A 13,743-nucleotide genomic window follows, 5' to 3' on the forward strand; every position below is an offset into this window, starting at 1 on the left:
GAAAGAATAGGAGGTAGGAAGTGGAGACAGTGAGTGTGAAAACCTTTGCTAATCTGAAAAGAGTTAAAAAAAGGGACAGCAACCAAAGCTGGATGGGAGATGGGAGGGTGATTATTTTAAAGACAGGAGACACTTGGGATAATTTAAATGACTTAGATTTTATTGGGTACCCATCTGTGATCTCATTTGAACCTCATAATAACCCCATGAGAAGGTTTTCCCATGCTACATGTATGGAAACCGGAGCTTGGGCTAAATGACTATTAGAGTACAGGAGAAATCGATAGTAGGGTTTGGAAGAGGAGACACGGCCATTCCTTACTTCTCTGTCCTCCTGCTGCCACTGCACCATGCTCAAGGCAGGAGGCAGGGAGGTATGGAGAGAAAGAAGGAAAAAAGGTTCGGGAAGGAAAACTCACACTCTCTAAGTCTCTGTTAGGTGCAGGAACTGTTAGACACTTTATATACTATATCTCCTTTACTCAAATCCCATCAACCCTCTGAGGTACACACTGTTACAGTTTCATTGTACTGATGAGGAATGGCCCTGAGGTTGTGAAAGGTTACACCTTCACCAGGTCACACAGCCAGTAAGTGACAGGATCTGGATTTGAACTTGGGTCTGCAGAAGTTGAGGTGTCTGTTCTCACCACTTCCAGTGAGCCCCCATTTCAGGCTCCCGAGCCCTCTTCTCCAGAAACTATCATCTGGTCTCCCAGCCCCCCTCATTAGGCTGCTTATGAGCATTGCTTTCATTCCAGTCTGTGCCCACTCAAACCCCACATGGGCCCATGTCTCACCCCAGGGTCGGCACCTCCACAGCAGGGTGAGACGATGTGCCTGGAGAAAGCGAAGATGAAGGATAATACATCAGGTCCTTCCCTTTTACTCAATGTTAAGTAATTTAAAAGATCATTTTTATATTAAAAATAAACATGGAGATATTAATAAGTAGAACACAAAAGCATATGAATTTCTGAGATAAAACATGAGAGTTCTAAGAAATGTCTTGCTTGCAATTGCTGCTTTGGACTCCGCCAGCTCCTGTTTAGAATATTTCAGAAGAAAACTATGGAAAACAATTGGCAAATAGGATAACGGGCTTAGGATGGAACTTCAGAACTTCCAGTCTGCCCCACTCCCCTTCCAGGCTTAGGTAACCCCACTTCTCTGCAAGAACCTTACCTGATACCTCCTCTGCACCCCTTCAGCTTTCCCTCCTCATCTCCTTTGCTTCCCCTGCAGCCTGGAACATCCTCCTTCTTCTACTCATTTATCTGAAACATGCTCACCATCCATGAAGTCCTCTACGATTACAGTATCTCCCCTCTGCTAAGCTCTCATATTAAGCCAGCACTTGTCACAGCTACTGTGCATTATCATATTATCCATCTGTGGTGTAGGGCTTGTCTCACTAAGCTGTTTGAGAATAGAGATTGCATCTGCTACATCATTGTGTCCCCACACAAGAAGCAAAATATCTCCCAGAGAAATAAAAATAACAACAGCAGTACCAACTTAGCTTTAATGAGCACTCATACACGTGATCTCATTTGAACCTCATAATATCCCCAAGAGGATATTTTTCTACTCTATAGATGTGACAATTGACACTTAGAGAGGCTAACTGATTCTTGCAAGGCCACATAACTGGGAAGAGACAGCACCATGCTCATTCCAGAGTCTGTTCTCTTAACCCCCATGCTAAGGAGGTGCTCAATAAATGTTAACTAGCTTACTTTTTCTTTTTCTTCTTCTTCTTAAAATGGCAGCAGAGTACCACTGAGTGACCTTCATAGACTCCACAAGGAACAGAAGAATCACACAACAGAGCCCCAACTTCATTTCTAACCCACAAAATCATTAGATATAATAAAATAGTTGTGGATTTAAGCCACTAAGTTTTGGAGGAGCTTGTTAGGCAGCAACAGAAAGCTGGGACACCCTCACCTCTTCATGGTTGGCATTTAATGCTTTTTTGTATTATTGTCACTGACTGCACATTAGGCAAAGTTTGTGTCAAATGCCCCCCTTGGCTCCTTGTCAATGTCTTTTCCCAACACTCAGTGCTCTTCAAGCTCCTCTGCCACACCCAAGTGTCTTCCTGCAGATCCACTCAGATTTCCCTCCCCCAAGATGCCCCAAACCTCAGAATGCTTTTGTGCCTGTCCCTCTTATCTCCCTTCCCCACTCCCCCGTCATCCTTCCCCTTTCCCCATTAAGGTGTTCCATGTGTGTTTGCATTGTAAAGGAAGAATTTGGAAACCACAAAGAAGCTCCAAGGTGAAGAGCAGAAAGAGAGGGAAAAGCCTGAGCATTCAGCAGTCTCCCTAGTGTTTCTTCCCAATAGCCTCCTACAGACCCCAGAAGAAGCCCATCAATTTTACACCAGATGTGAAAAGATGCCTACTCCCACACTAGCTCCCTAGCAGTAGGTTCTCATTAATACTTACCACCTTCTAAATCTAAAAATTACTTGACATTTCTTCTCCTTTGAAGCTACAGTATTACAGGTTTCATTAGCTTTTCAGGGAGAAAAATTCTGTTAGGATAAATGAAACATTAGTATATGTAAGTATTTTTCAGAGCCTCTCATAAACATCAGTTCTCCCCTGGGAATCCTCTCTTTTCCTCTGCTCACCACATCCTGTCCTTCTCTTCCAGTCTTGCTCTTATTATTAACTAAGAACCCATTGAAACTGAGATTTCTTTCAGGCCTAACTGGGGTTTGAATAAGCTGTTACCAGTGTCTAAACCAGCCTTATTAACCAGAAAGATCACTCTGGAAGACAAATGTCACTCTCCTATTATATGGCTGCCCATAAAACCCCAGACAGCTTCCTGCTTCCAGGGTTTGGACCTCATGTACCTGCCTAGGGCATGCACCATTTCCCCAGTGTCTCTGAGGGAAACAGAAAAGCCAGACCCCACAGAATTGCATTATTCAGTCTCTATCCTAGGTCTCAGGTGTCACATCCTATGGCCTTACCAAAGTGGCTGGTCACTTGAAATATAAAAGTAGGACTATATCTGCTGGAGGAGAGGAGGTTTCACATGCCAACATACACCTCCCACTTACCTCAGTCTCCCCACTGCAACCTCACCTTGGTCACATCATTCCTCATCTCACTCTCCTCCTACTCCAATCCCAACCTGGAAAGGTGGCTCTCCTTCTGTCCACCCAGCTTATGGCTACCTATCCCCTCCAAAGTCCACTTTAAGCTCCACCTTCTCTTTGAAGCCTCTACTGTCTACTCAAGTGAACTTTTCTTCTAACTCTCACACTGCAGATGGCAAGATGTGTTCAGTTTATGTCATTCCTGGAGGCACCTCCAAAACGGTGGAGTGGAATGGTTTGTGAACTCTACCTTGTGGTACCTTGTGTCCTAACATTATCTTTAAGTTCCTGGAGGGCAGAAGGCATGTGCTACCACGTTTGAATGTCCCCTACAATACCTAGCAAAGGACAAAATGTAAATGGCAGTCTCATGATAAATACTCCTTGAATAAATTAGAGCAAAGACATGACATCGTTCAGTCATTTGTTAATAACACAACTAATAATATTAGTTGCTATTATTAAGCTTGTCATAGACTGCAGAGAACAAGACAGCAGCTGCATTCCAAACCACAAGACTCAGAGAACTCAAAAAGAGAAAGGAATCCCTCTTGGGAAAGACACTCTGCTTGTGTGGGAGGCTGGAAGACCCGGAGGTGAGAACCTCCAGGAGGACGGAACTGTTGGGCTGCAGGCAGCCGGGAAAGGTTTGCCCGACGCTCCAGGGTGGCCGGGAGGAAGTGGGGGAAGGAGAAGGGCGGAGCACCGGGCTGTTAGCAGCCCTGCAACGCGACGTCCCGCTCGTGTGCCCAACATCACCGCCAAACCCCTGTGGAAAGTCGCTTTCGCCGCAAAGGACGCAAGTCCCGCCATGCTTGCGGCCAGCGCTTCGCTGTGCAGAACCCCGTGGCAGACGGGACGGTGCCAGGAAGCAGCGCGAGAAGGGAAGGGAATTCTCGGAGATGGGAATCTCGCGCGGCTTCCAGCCGTGTCACCCAGGCGTCGGGGACGCGCAGACCCGGTTCTCCGGGGCCAGAGTGGTCTGCATCTGCAGAGCCCGGTTTCTGGGTGGAGATGGGGAGGTGCGCCCTGGCTGTCTGGAGCGGGGCAGGGGCTGTCTGAAAATCTGCTGTTCAAGATGCGTTACCTTGGGTTAAAGCCAGCCCTGGTGGTCTAAGGGGTTAAGATTGGGTGCTCTCACCGCCACAACCCGGACTCATTTACTGGTCAGGAAACCACACCACCCTTCTGTTGGTTGTCATACTGTGGTGGCTGCATACTGCTGTGATGCTGAAAGCTATGCCACCGGTATTTCAAATACCAGCAGGGTCACCCATGGTGGACAGGTTTCAGCGGAGCTTCTAGGCTGAGATAGGCTAGGAAGAAGGACCTGGCCACCCACTTCCAAACAAATCGGCCAAGAAAACCCTATGAATAGCAGTGGAGCATTGTCTGATATAGCACTGGAAAGATGAAAGGGTGGCGCGAAAAGACCCGACAGGGTTTTGCTCACTGGGTCTCTAGGAGTCGACTGTTACTAAAACAGGCTTCTATAAGGACCTTCTTTAAAAGTGAATTCTAGTATAAATTGGGACAACCAATTTCTTTCCCTTAGAGATGGTTGACAGCAGAGCACTGAGAGGGTAGAATTCTTGAGGGGGAAGGAGGTAGGTAGGCTATTTAAGGTCCAGGAAGGGAGGAGCTTGGCTGTGAGAGGGGAGAGGGAGAGAGTGACACCTCTGGACGCTTGGCTAGTTGGCCTTATTCAGCTGTTACCTTGGTTAATGCACTTCCCGTCTAGGTCTCAGCTTGTTCATCTGGAAGCAAGGAAGGTTGGACTAGAGCAGTGGTTCTCAAAGTGGTCCCCAGACCAGCAACATGGGCATCACCTGGGAACGTCAGAAATATAAATTATCAGGCCCACCTTAGACCTACTAAATCAGAAAATCAGTGGTGAGCCCAGCAATGTCTCTTAACAAGCCCTCCACGAGATTCTGATTTATGCTCAAGTTTGAGAACTGCTGGACCAGATGATCTGGAGAGTCCCTTGGAAAGAAGAGCACTCATACTTCTTAGCTGGCTCATAAGGCTCTCACTAATCTGGTGCCCATGTAGCTGCCCAGTCTCTTAAGTCAACAGGCCTCCGCATCTGCATAAAACTGCAAAAATTTCCTTAAAGAGACTTGCTCTTTGAAACTCTGTGCCTTCTTCCTGAAATAACCTATTTCTTCCATTACCTGTCTATCTCCTATTTGCCCTTCAAGACTTGTTTGAGTGGTCACCTCTTCTTGGAAGGCCTCCTAATACATCCCTTCTCAGGTCAGGTGTCTCCCCTCTTTGCTCTTCTAGCACTTTATAAATATCTCTGTTATACCATTTGCCACCTTTATCTTCCCCTACCAGACTGAGCTAGGTGTGGGCAGAAACCATTGTATTTCTGCACACTCAGTGCCTGACACAATGCCAGCCACCTAGTATGTCCTCAGTAAACATCATTGCATGAGTGAGTGAATGGATGACTTGAATCCTGGCGTCAACTACCTGAGGGCTCAAATAGTGACTTTTGATTCTTGTTCAACTCTAATCATTGATGGTTTAATGTTCTTCATGTTATAAATACCCAATGATTTGCTTGATCATCGATGCTTGCTACTCTTAGTAATTCTTTATAGCATATTGCATAATCCAAGTTCTTTCAGATCTATTAGCCTATTTGAGCCTGTCAGCAATCTAGTGAATTAGGTTAGTGCAGGTATTGTTTTCATCATTTTAACAGCTGAGAAAACCACTCACAGATATTAAATGGCTTTCCATGATTACCTATTTCTGTAAAAATTATTTAGTGTCTCCTCTGTGCAAGGCATTGTGATAGACAGTGAGAGATACAAAAATTATTAAAGACATGATCATTGTCCTCCAGAAACCTATATTCTAAGAAAAATAAACCTTAACCTCCAAATAAACCACAATACAAGACAACGGTGTATAATAAATCCAATTTTGAGTGAGTCAGGCCATCAAGGCTCTAGGAGTTTGGTGAACAGAAGAGTTATGGGCAGCAGAGTCGCTAGGTGAGACATCATTGTGGCAGAGACAGAAACTGCAGGAAAACTGATCAGAAGAGGATTTAAAAACATGTGAGAAGCAGGCCTCCCAGGAGAAGGGGCCAGATTAGTAAATGAACAGGGACAGAAACACTCAGCCTAGTCAGGGACAGTGAATAGATCTGATCATTGTAGCAGAGATCTTATGAAGGGGAGCTATGGAAATCAAGGATGTAAGTGGAGGGGCCACTACACATGCCACTGAAGGTGGGTTTGATGGCATTCCTCATTTGCTTGGTTATTTTTTATTGTGTGTTGGACATTACATTTGAAGAGTTGTCTGTAGAAATAATTTGAGACCTAGGATGATATCTTCTTCCAGACAAGATTTTCACTTGCTTGGCCAGACATCTAGGGACACTAGCATTCCAAGGTCAGTTTAATCCAAAGTGAAGGCTTCAACTCTTTGGGCCCCCCACATGTCTCAGCTAGGCTGCACTCCATGAGAGGGCAGTTTAATTCTGGTTGACCTTAGTCCTACAGTGCAGCCCTTCGGGGCCCCAATTCCAAGTGACAAGTAGTTTACCAGGACCTCCACTCTGGAAAAGAAAGTAAGCAATAGATTCCAACTTTTGGACTCCTGGCTACTTACAATTTTCAAAAGCATAGCTCATTTCTCAGCTTCCTCTTTGGATCAGCCAATGCCCCCTAGGTAAAAGTAGCCCTAAGTGCCAGGCTCATCTCTCTGGATTTCCATCTTCTAGATTTTGGCTTGCTAATTCCTCACTATCCTATTAGCTTTATGTTTTAGGAAAAAGTTTTTTAATGTTTTCTTCAGATTTTTTTGGTTGTTTTCAGAAGGAAGGTTGGTCCAGATTACCTAATCTGCCTCTACTAGAAGTAGAAGTCTGATGTAGGCTCTGAACAGAGATGAGGATCAGAATTTTTGATCAGCGGAGGGACATGAGTGGAGAAATTAATCAGAAGGTGGTGTGTAGATTATTTCAGGGGGCTGAAATAAGTTGCAGGAGTCAGTAGAGAGATCAGAACAAAAGAAAAAGATTCTTTCTATTGATTTCCTTCCCTTGTTCCAGCCAGCGTAAAGGGTCAAAGAATTTATTGGGTTAATGCCCAGATTGGTACTTCTAATCCTAACTAAACCCATGAGATTTCAAAAACAGGCAGCATTGTCTAATTTACTTAATTGCTTCTTTGTCGGGGAGCCTTTAATTCCAACTGAAAACTCTGCCAAGAGGAAAGGAAAACCTAAGCCACAGATAGATTAATCCCCACTCTAGGAGCACTGAACCATTGTCCCTTCTCTCAGCCACTTTGAGCCATGCTGGGGCAGTGGGTGAGCTCGGGGAATCAAGGCTGCACTGCTGAGACTGAAGCACCAGTCACAGTACGGGGTCCTGTGTGTGGCCCTCTGGCTGCCCGCCTTCCAGGGCTATAGGTGCTGGACACTTTGCTGAATAGGGACGGTGGCAGACCCTGCTCCTCGGCCAGCATGCATCTCTCCTCCCCCTCCTTTCCCTTTGCTCTTTCCACTATGGAGGCTAGAATAGCCAAATATTCACTCTCCTAATCTCCTTTCATCTTACAGTGGTCCTGTGATATAGTTCTGGCAAATGAGATGTAATCAGAAGTTTGGTGGGAGGGTTCTGGGAAATTTTTTTTCCTGATAAAGAGACAGGTGGAGCTGGCACTGATTCCAGACTTGAATGCAGGTGTGCTGCCTGGAGTTGGAACAACCATCCTGTGAGGAGACATGCAGGAGGGAAAGGCCCAGAAAATCTCTAAGACACCAGCCCTGACATTGCTTTCTTCTTATGTGAGGAAAAGAAACCACTATTTGTTCAAGCTGTTGTGATTAGGATTTCTATAATTTGCAAATGAAACACTCCTAACTAATGTAGGGAGATTTCAAATGCCAAGATTCAACATCAGAGCAAAATCATCTCTGGCTTTAGAGTGAAAAAGTGATCAAATAGCAAATGTTAATTGAAGCTTCTTTGAGCCCAGCACTGAGCTAGTTGGCACTGTGGAAATCAGCAATGTAGCAGGCATCAAAGGCACTCACACCTAATTGAGAGATACAGTTAATACAAATGAAATCTCATTATCAAACGTTAGAAAAACCTTTAAAATAATCTAATAGCTTTTGACTTTTTTCCTCCATGGTACTGTCCCTACAAAACACTGTACAGAAACTCAATGTATAAAACATAAAATCTGCTTCATTTTAAGGAGAATTGGTACCTAGAAACCTTCCCAATTGGCTCTTCCATATCTTCTATGATACATGGTTGAAAATTCCTGATCTAGCACCATGTTTGATTTGACAATCAAGGAAACTGGTGTCTCCTGGCAGAATGGAAGCTGCTTGGTCTCAGAGATGTTATAGATTCACCATTGTGCCTGAGTGAAATCTACATCTCCAGGACTATTTCGGCACTGTCTTCTCATAGAGATCAAAAGAGGAGAGTAGAAGATTACATCTTAAATTGCATTGCAGCAGCAATAATTGGTACAGGAGGCCAAAGAAAAGAGAAATCCACATGAGCAAAAGGAGCCAAGCAAGCTTCATAGAGGAGGTGGGACTTGAGTGAGGTTGTGAAATATGGATCAAGTCAAAATGGATGAGTGGCTCCATTGCCTCCCAGGGGATATTTGGCAATGTTTAGGACATTTTCGGATGTCACAACTGCGAGGAGTGGTGGGTGACAGGGGGTGGCATCTAGTCGGTAAAGGCCAGGGATGCTGCTAAAAGTTCTATAATGCACAGGACAGTCCCCCACAAGAAAGAATTATCCAGCCCCAAATTTCAATAGTGCTGAAGTTGAGAAACCTGGAATAGATGGAAAGAAGGGGGAGAGAAGGCCAGGCAGGGGGAATGGTATGAGCAAATGTGCAGAGGTGGAAATGAGCAATGAGTTACTTGAGAACAGAGAATGTCTTCGTATCCCTGATACACATCAATAGCTGTCAGATGGGTAATTATTTGCTGGATAAATGAATGAACACTGGCCATCCTTGAATTCTTCCCTGGCTCTTTGGCAGCAAAGTCCTCTGCTCAGAATAACAAAAGAAGTCAGCCTGCTCAATACTTCTTTTCCTGATTTCTCCTGACCCACCTTTTTCCTCATCCCAAATCTTCAAAAAACGTTGCCTCTTTTACCCCCTTACTCATCCTCCTAAAATCAGTTACATTCTTTTTTTTTTTTTTTTTTTGCATTTTTAAAGAGATTTATTCACAGCTAATGCCACAGAATGCTAAGACTAGGTACAATCATAAAATATAAGGAATTTAGGCTGGTGTCTTGGCTCCAGCGTTCGACTATGGCCCTGCACCCCCCTTCAGATGTAGTTGGAGCAGCAGGAGGGTTAGCTTTAAGCTTCAGTTTATAACTTCCTTTTATTTTTTTTTATTTTATTTTTTTACTTCTTTTATTGAGGTCATATTGCTTTATAACATTGTGTAATTTCAGGTGTACATTATTATATGTCAGTTTCTGTATAGACTGTATCGTGTTCACCACCAATAGTCTAGGTTTTATCCATCACCATATATATGTGCCCTTTTACCCCTTTTGCCCACCCTCCAGCCCCCTTTCCCTCTGGTAACCACTAATTTGTTCTCTTTGTCCATGTGTTCATCTTCCACATATGAGTGAAATCATATGGTGTTTGTCTTCCTCTATCTGGCTTATTTTGCTTAACATAATACCCTCGAGGTCCATCCATATTCTTGCAAATGGGACAATTTTGTCTTTTTTATGGCTGAGTAGTATTCCATTATATATATATATGTATATGTATATATATATATATATATATACCTCATCTTCTTTATCCCTTCATCAGTTGACGGGCACTTGGGTTGCTTCTACATCTTGGCTATTGTGAATAATATTGCAATGAACATGGGGTGCATAAATCTCTTTGAATTGTGTATTTCGTGCTCTTAGGATAAATACCCAGCAGTGGGATAGCTGGATCATATGGTATTTCTATTTTTAATTTTTTGAGAACTCTCCATACTGTTTTCCATAGTGGCTGCACCAATTTGCATTCCCACCAGCAGTGTATGAGGTTCCCCTTTTCTCCACATCCTCTCCAACACTTGTTGGTTTTTGTCTTGTTAATTATAGTCATTCTGACAGGTGTGAGGTGATAGCTTATTGTAGTTTTGATTTGCATATCCCAAATAATTAGTAATGTTGAACATTTTTTCGTGTGCGTGTTGGCCACCCATATATCTTCTTTGGAAAAAGATTTGTTCATATCCTCTGTCCATTGTTTGATCAGGTTCTTTGTTTTTTTGTTGTTGAGTTGTAGGAGTTCATTATATATTTTGGAACTTAGCCTCTTGTCAGATGTATGATTTGCAAATATTTTCTCCCAGCTGGTGGGCTGTAATTTCATTTTGTTCATGGTTTCTTTTGCCTTGCAGAAGCTTTTTAGTCTGAGGTAGTCCCATTTGTTGATTTTTTTCTTTCTTTCTTTTTTTTTTGGTGAGGAAGATTGGCCATGAGCTAACATCTGTTGCCAATCCTCTTCTTTCTGCTTGAGGAAGACTGGCCCTGAGCTAACATCTGTGGCAATCTTCCTCTATTTTGTATGTGGGTCACTGCCACAGCATGGCTTGATGAGTGGTATAGGTCTGTACCTGGGATCTAAGCCTGCGAACCCAGGACCACAAAAGTGGAGCGCATCAAACTTAATCATTATGGTACTGTGCTGCCCCTTATTTTTCCTTTTGTTTCCCTTGCCTGAGTAGACATGGTATTCAAAAAGATGCTGCTAAGACCAATGTCAAAGAGCATACTGCCTATATTTTCTTCTGGGAGTTTACAGTTTCAGTTCTTACATTCAAGTCTTTAATCCATTTTGAGTTAATTTTTGTGTATGGTGAGAGATAAGGGTCTAGTTTCATTCTTTTGCACGTGGCTGTCCAGTTTTCCCAGCACCATTTAGTGAAGAGACTTTCCATTCTCCATTGTATGTTCTTGGCTCCTTTGTCAAAGATTAACTGTCCATGGATGTGTGGTTTTATTTCTGGGCTTTCAAGTCTGTTCTATTCATCTGTGTGTCTGTTTTTGTGCCAGTACCATGCTCTTTTGATTACTATAGCTTTGTAGTATATTTTGAAGTCAGGGATTGGGATGCTTCCAGTTTTGTTCTTTTTTCTCAGGATTGCTTTGGCTATTTGGGGGTCTTCTGTTGTTCCATATAAATTTTAGGATTCTTTGTTCTATTTCCAGGAAGAATGTCATTGGGATTCTGAATAAGATTGCATTGAATCTGTAGATTTCCTTAGGTGATATGGACATTTTAACTATGTTTATTCTTCCAATCTGTGATCATGAACTATCTTTCCATTTCTTTATGTCTTCTTCAATTTAATCTCAGTAATGTCTTATAGTTTTCAGTATATAGGTCTTTCACCTCCTTGGTTAAATTTATTCCTAGATATTTTATTCTTTTTGTTGCAATTGTAAATGGGATTGTGTTCTTGAGTTCTCTTTCTGCTAGTTCATTATTAGTGTATAGAAATGCAACTGATTTTTGTAAGTTGATTTTGCACCCTTCAACTTCACTGTAGTTGTTGATTATTTCTAAAAGTTTGCTGGTGGATTCTTTAGGGTTTTCTATATCATGTCATCCTCAAACAGCAAGAGTTTCACTTCTTCCTTTCCAATTTGGATACCTTTAATTTCTTTTTCTTGCCTAATTGCTCTGGCCAAAACCTCCCGTACTATGTTGAATAGGCATGGCAAAAGTGGGCACCCTTGTCTTGTCTCTGTTCTTAGAAGGATGGCTTTCAGTTTTCCACAGTTATGTATGATGTTGGCTGTAAAATCACTTTCTCTCTTACACCCAGCCTGCTCTCGATACTCACCAAACCTGATATGTCGTCCTGCAGAGGCTTGTGCTAGAGAAGGTGCCAGCCCTCACCCTCACTGAGCAAGCAGCTTGTGGGTGCTTGGAAACTGTGTGTCCACTTATATTCATCAACTGTCAACCCTTTGTGACTCTCAGCATCTCAGCCCAACCTCCCAGGTGTCACACTTATAAGTTCTCCAAGTACCAGCATGACCCCAGGCAGGGACCTTAGGCCCTAGAGAGTCTCACCCTCTTACGGAGGACTCTTTCAAGTAAATTATAGGTACCCAGTGGGCCCAGATCTATCGCACATCTTTTTATGCATATCCTGATGGGAGACACCTCCTTGAAATCTAATTGCTTCTCAGACCTCAATACCATCCATTTCTTTGTGCAAAATGAGTGGCCAGCGAAACTTCTTAGAACAACAAATGTAGGCATGGTTGAGCCACACCTCAAGGCATCTGGTTCAGTAAACAACGTGTCCAAGAAACAGCAAAGGATTAAACAATCGTCAGAGCATCCAGAGCCAGGACACTGTTTATGGCCTGACTCCACACTGCCCTCTTTGACTTTCCCACCCCCACTCCTTTTTCAGACCTCACTGCTGTCAAGATCTCTCTCTTACTCCTTTACTCCTTATCAAAACACAATATCATAAGATTTGCTATCAGTCACTGACCCTCAGTCTAATATAGCCCCAAGGGGCTATCATCCTTATCTCTGGTTCTAGAAAAAAGAGAGAAAAAGTTTGTCCTCCACAAAATTCATTTCAGGCTCTGGGGCACAGGAGAGAGTGGAATTTTATATGGTGTTTATGATGGGGTATAGGAGGATTCCTGAGATAACTGAGCATTATTGTCTCCTTAATAGAAGCCCCCAACTCTGACTCTTTCAGACCAACTTATCTCCATTCCTTAGATGAGCAATACCAAATCCAAAAGGATAAATAACTTGTTCAGGGTCACATAACTAAGTAGGTACCAAAAACAGTATTTAAATCCAGATCTGTTCCAGCCCCAAAAACTGCAGCCATAACACTCCTAAGCAAGAGGAATGGGAAGTGGCACCAAAGAGCACAAAGTATGCACACAAACGGAAATCTATTCACCTGAGTAGGCCTGGCATTTCAGTAAGGGTAAATGGAGAGACAGAGGTGCACTTGTGCTAGAAATGCACACACACAAACACGCACAGCCAGATTGAACACCTGGCATTTTCTCCTCCAATAGACATCACAAACCCAGATGCATCAGGCTGGCTGATGGGGTGAGAGAGGAACCTCCACAAGAAGTCAAGTTCTGCTAAAATCATGGTACTTGATAAGGTATTGCCTTGACTCTCTGACAGTTTTACGTTAGAAAAGAGAGGCAATAACAAGAGGAAGTGCTATGGCTTCTAATACATCTGAGCAAAAAAAAGAACTAGCCAAGCCCACGAAAGTAACAGGCACCTTGGGAGACAGTGACGTCTCTCCTACTGTTGCAAGTGGATTTTAAAATACCGTGGATACACAGATATGTATGGACAAAATGAGAAGACCAGAAAAATACTAACAATATTTTCTTTGGATGTGGGGATTACGTTATTTTACTATTTTTAGTTTATTGTATGATTTTTCTCTTTTAGCCATTTCTGGATTTTCATGTTCTTTATACTAAATATTTATTAATTTTATAATTATATATGTGTGTGTGCCTATATATATGTTGAAATTAATGATAATAAATCCAAAAAATGGAAAGAGAGGCT

The sequence above is a fragment of the Ceratotherium simum genome, chromosome 14 (assembly GCF_057802395.1).
Source record: "Ceratotherium simum simum isolate JZ-2026a chromosome 14, ASM5780239v1, whole genome shotgun sequence".
NCBI classification, from domain to species: Eukaryota; Metazoa; Chordata; class Mammalia; order Perissodactyla; family Rhinocerotidae; genus Ceratotherium; species Ceratotherium simum.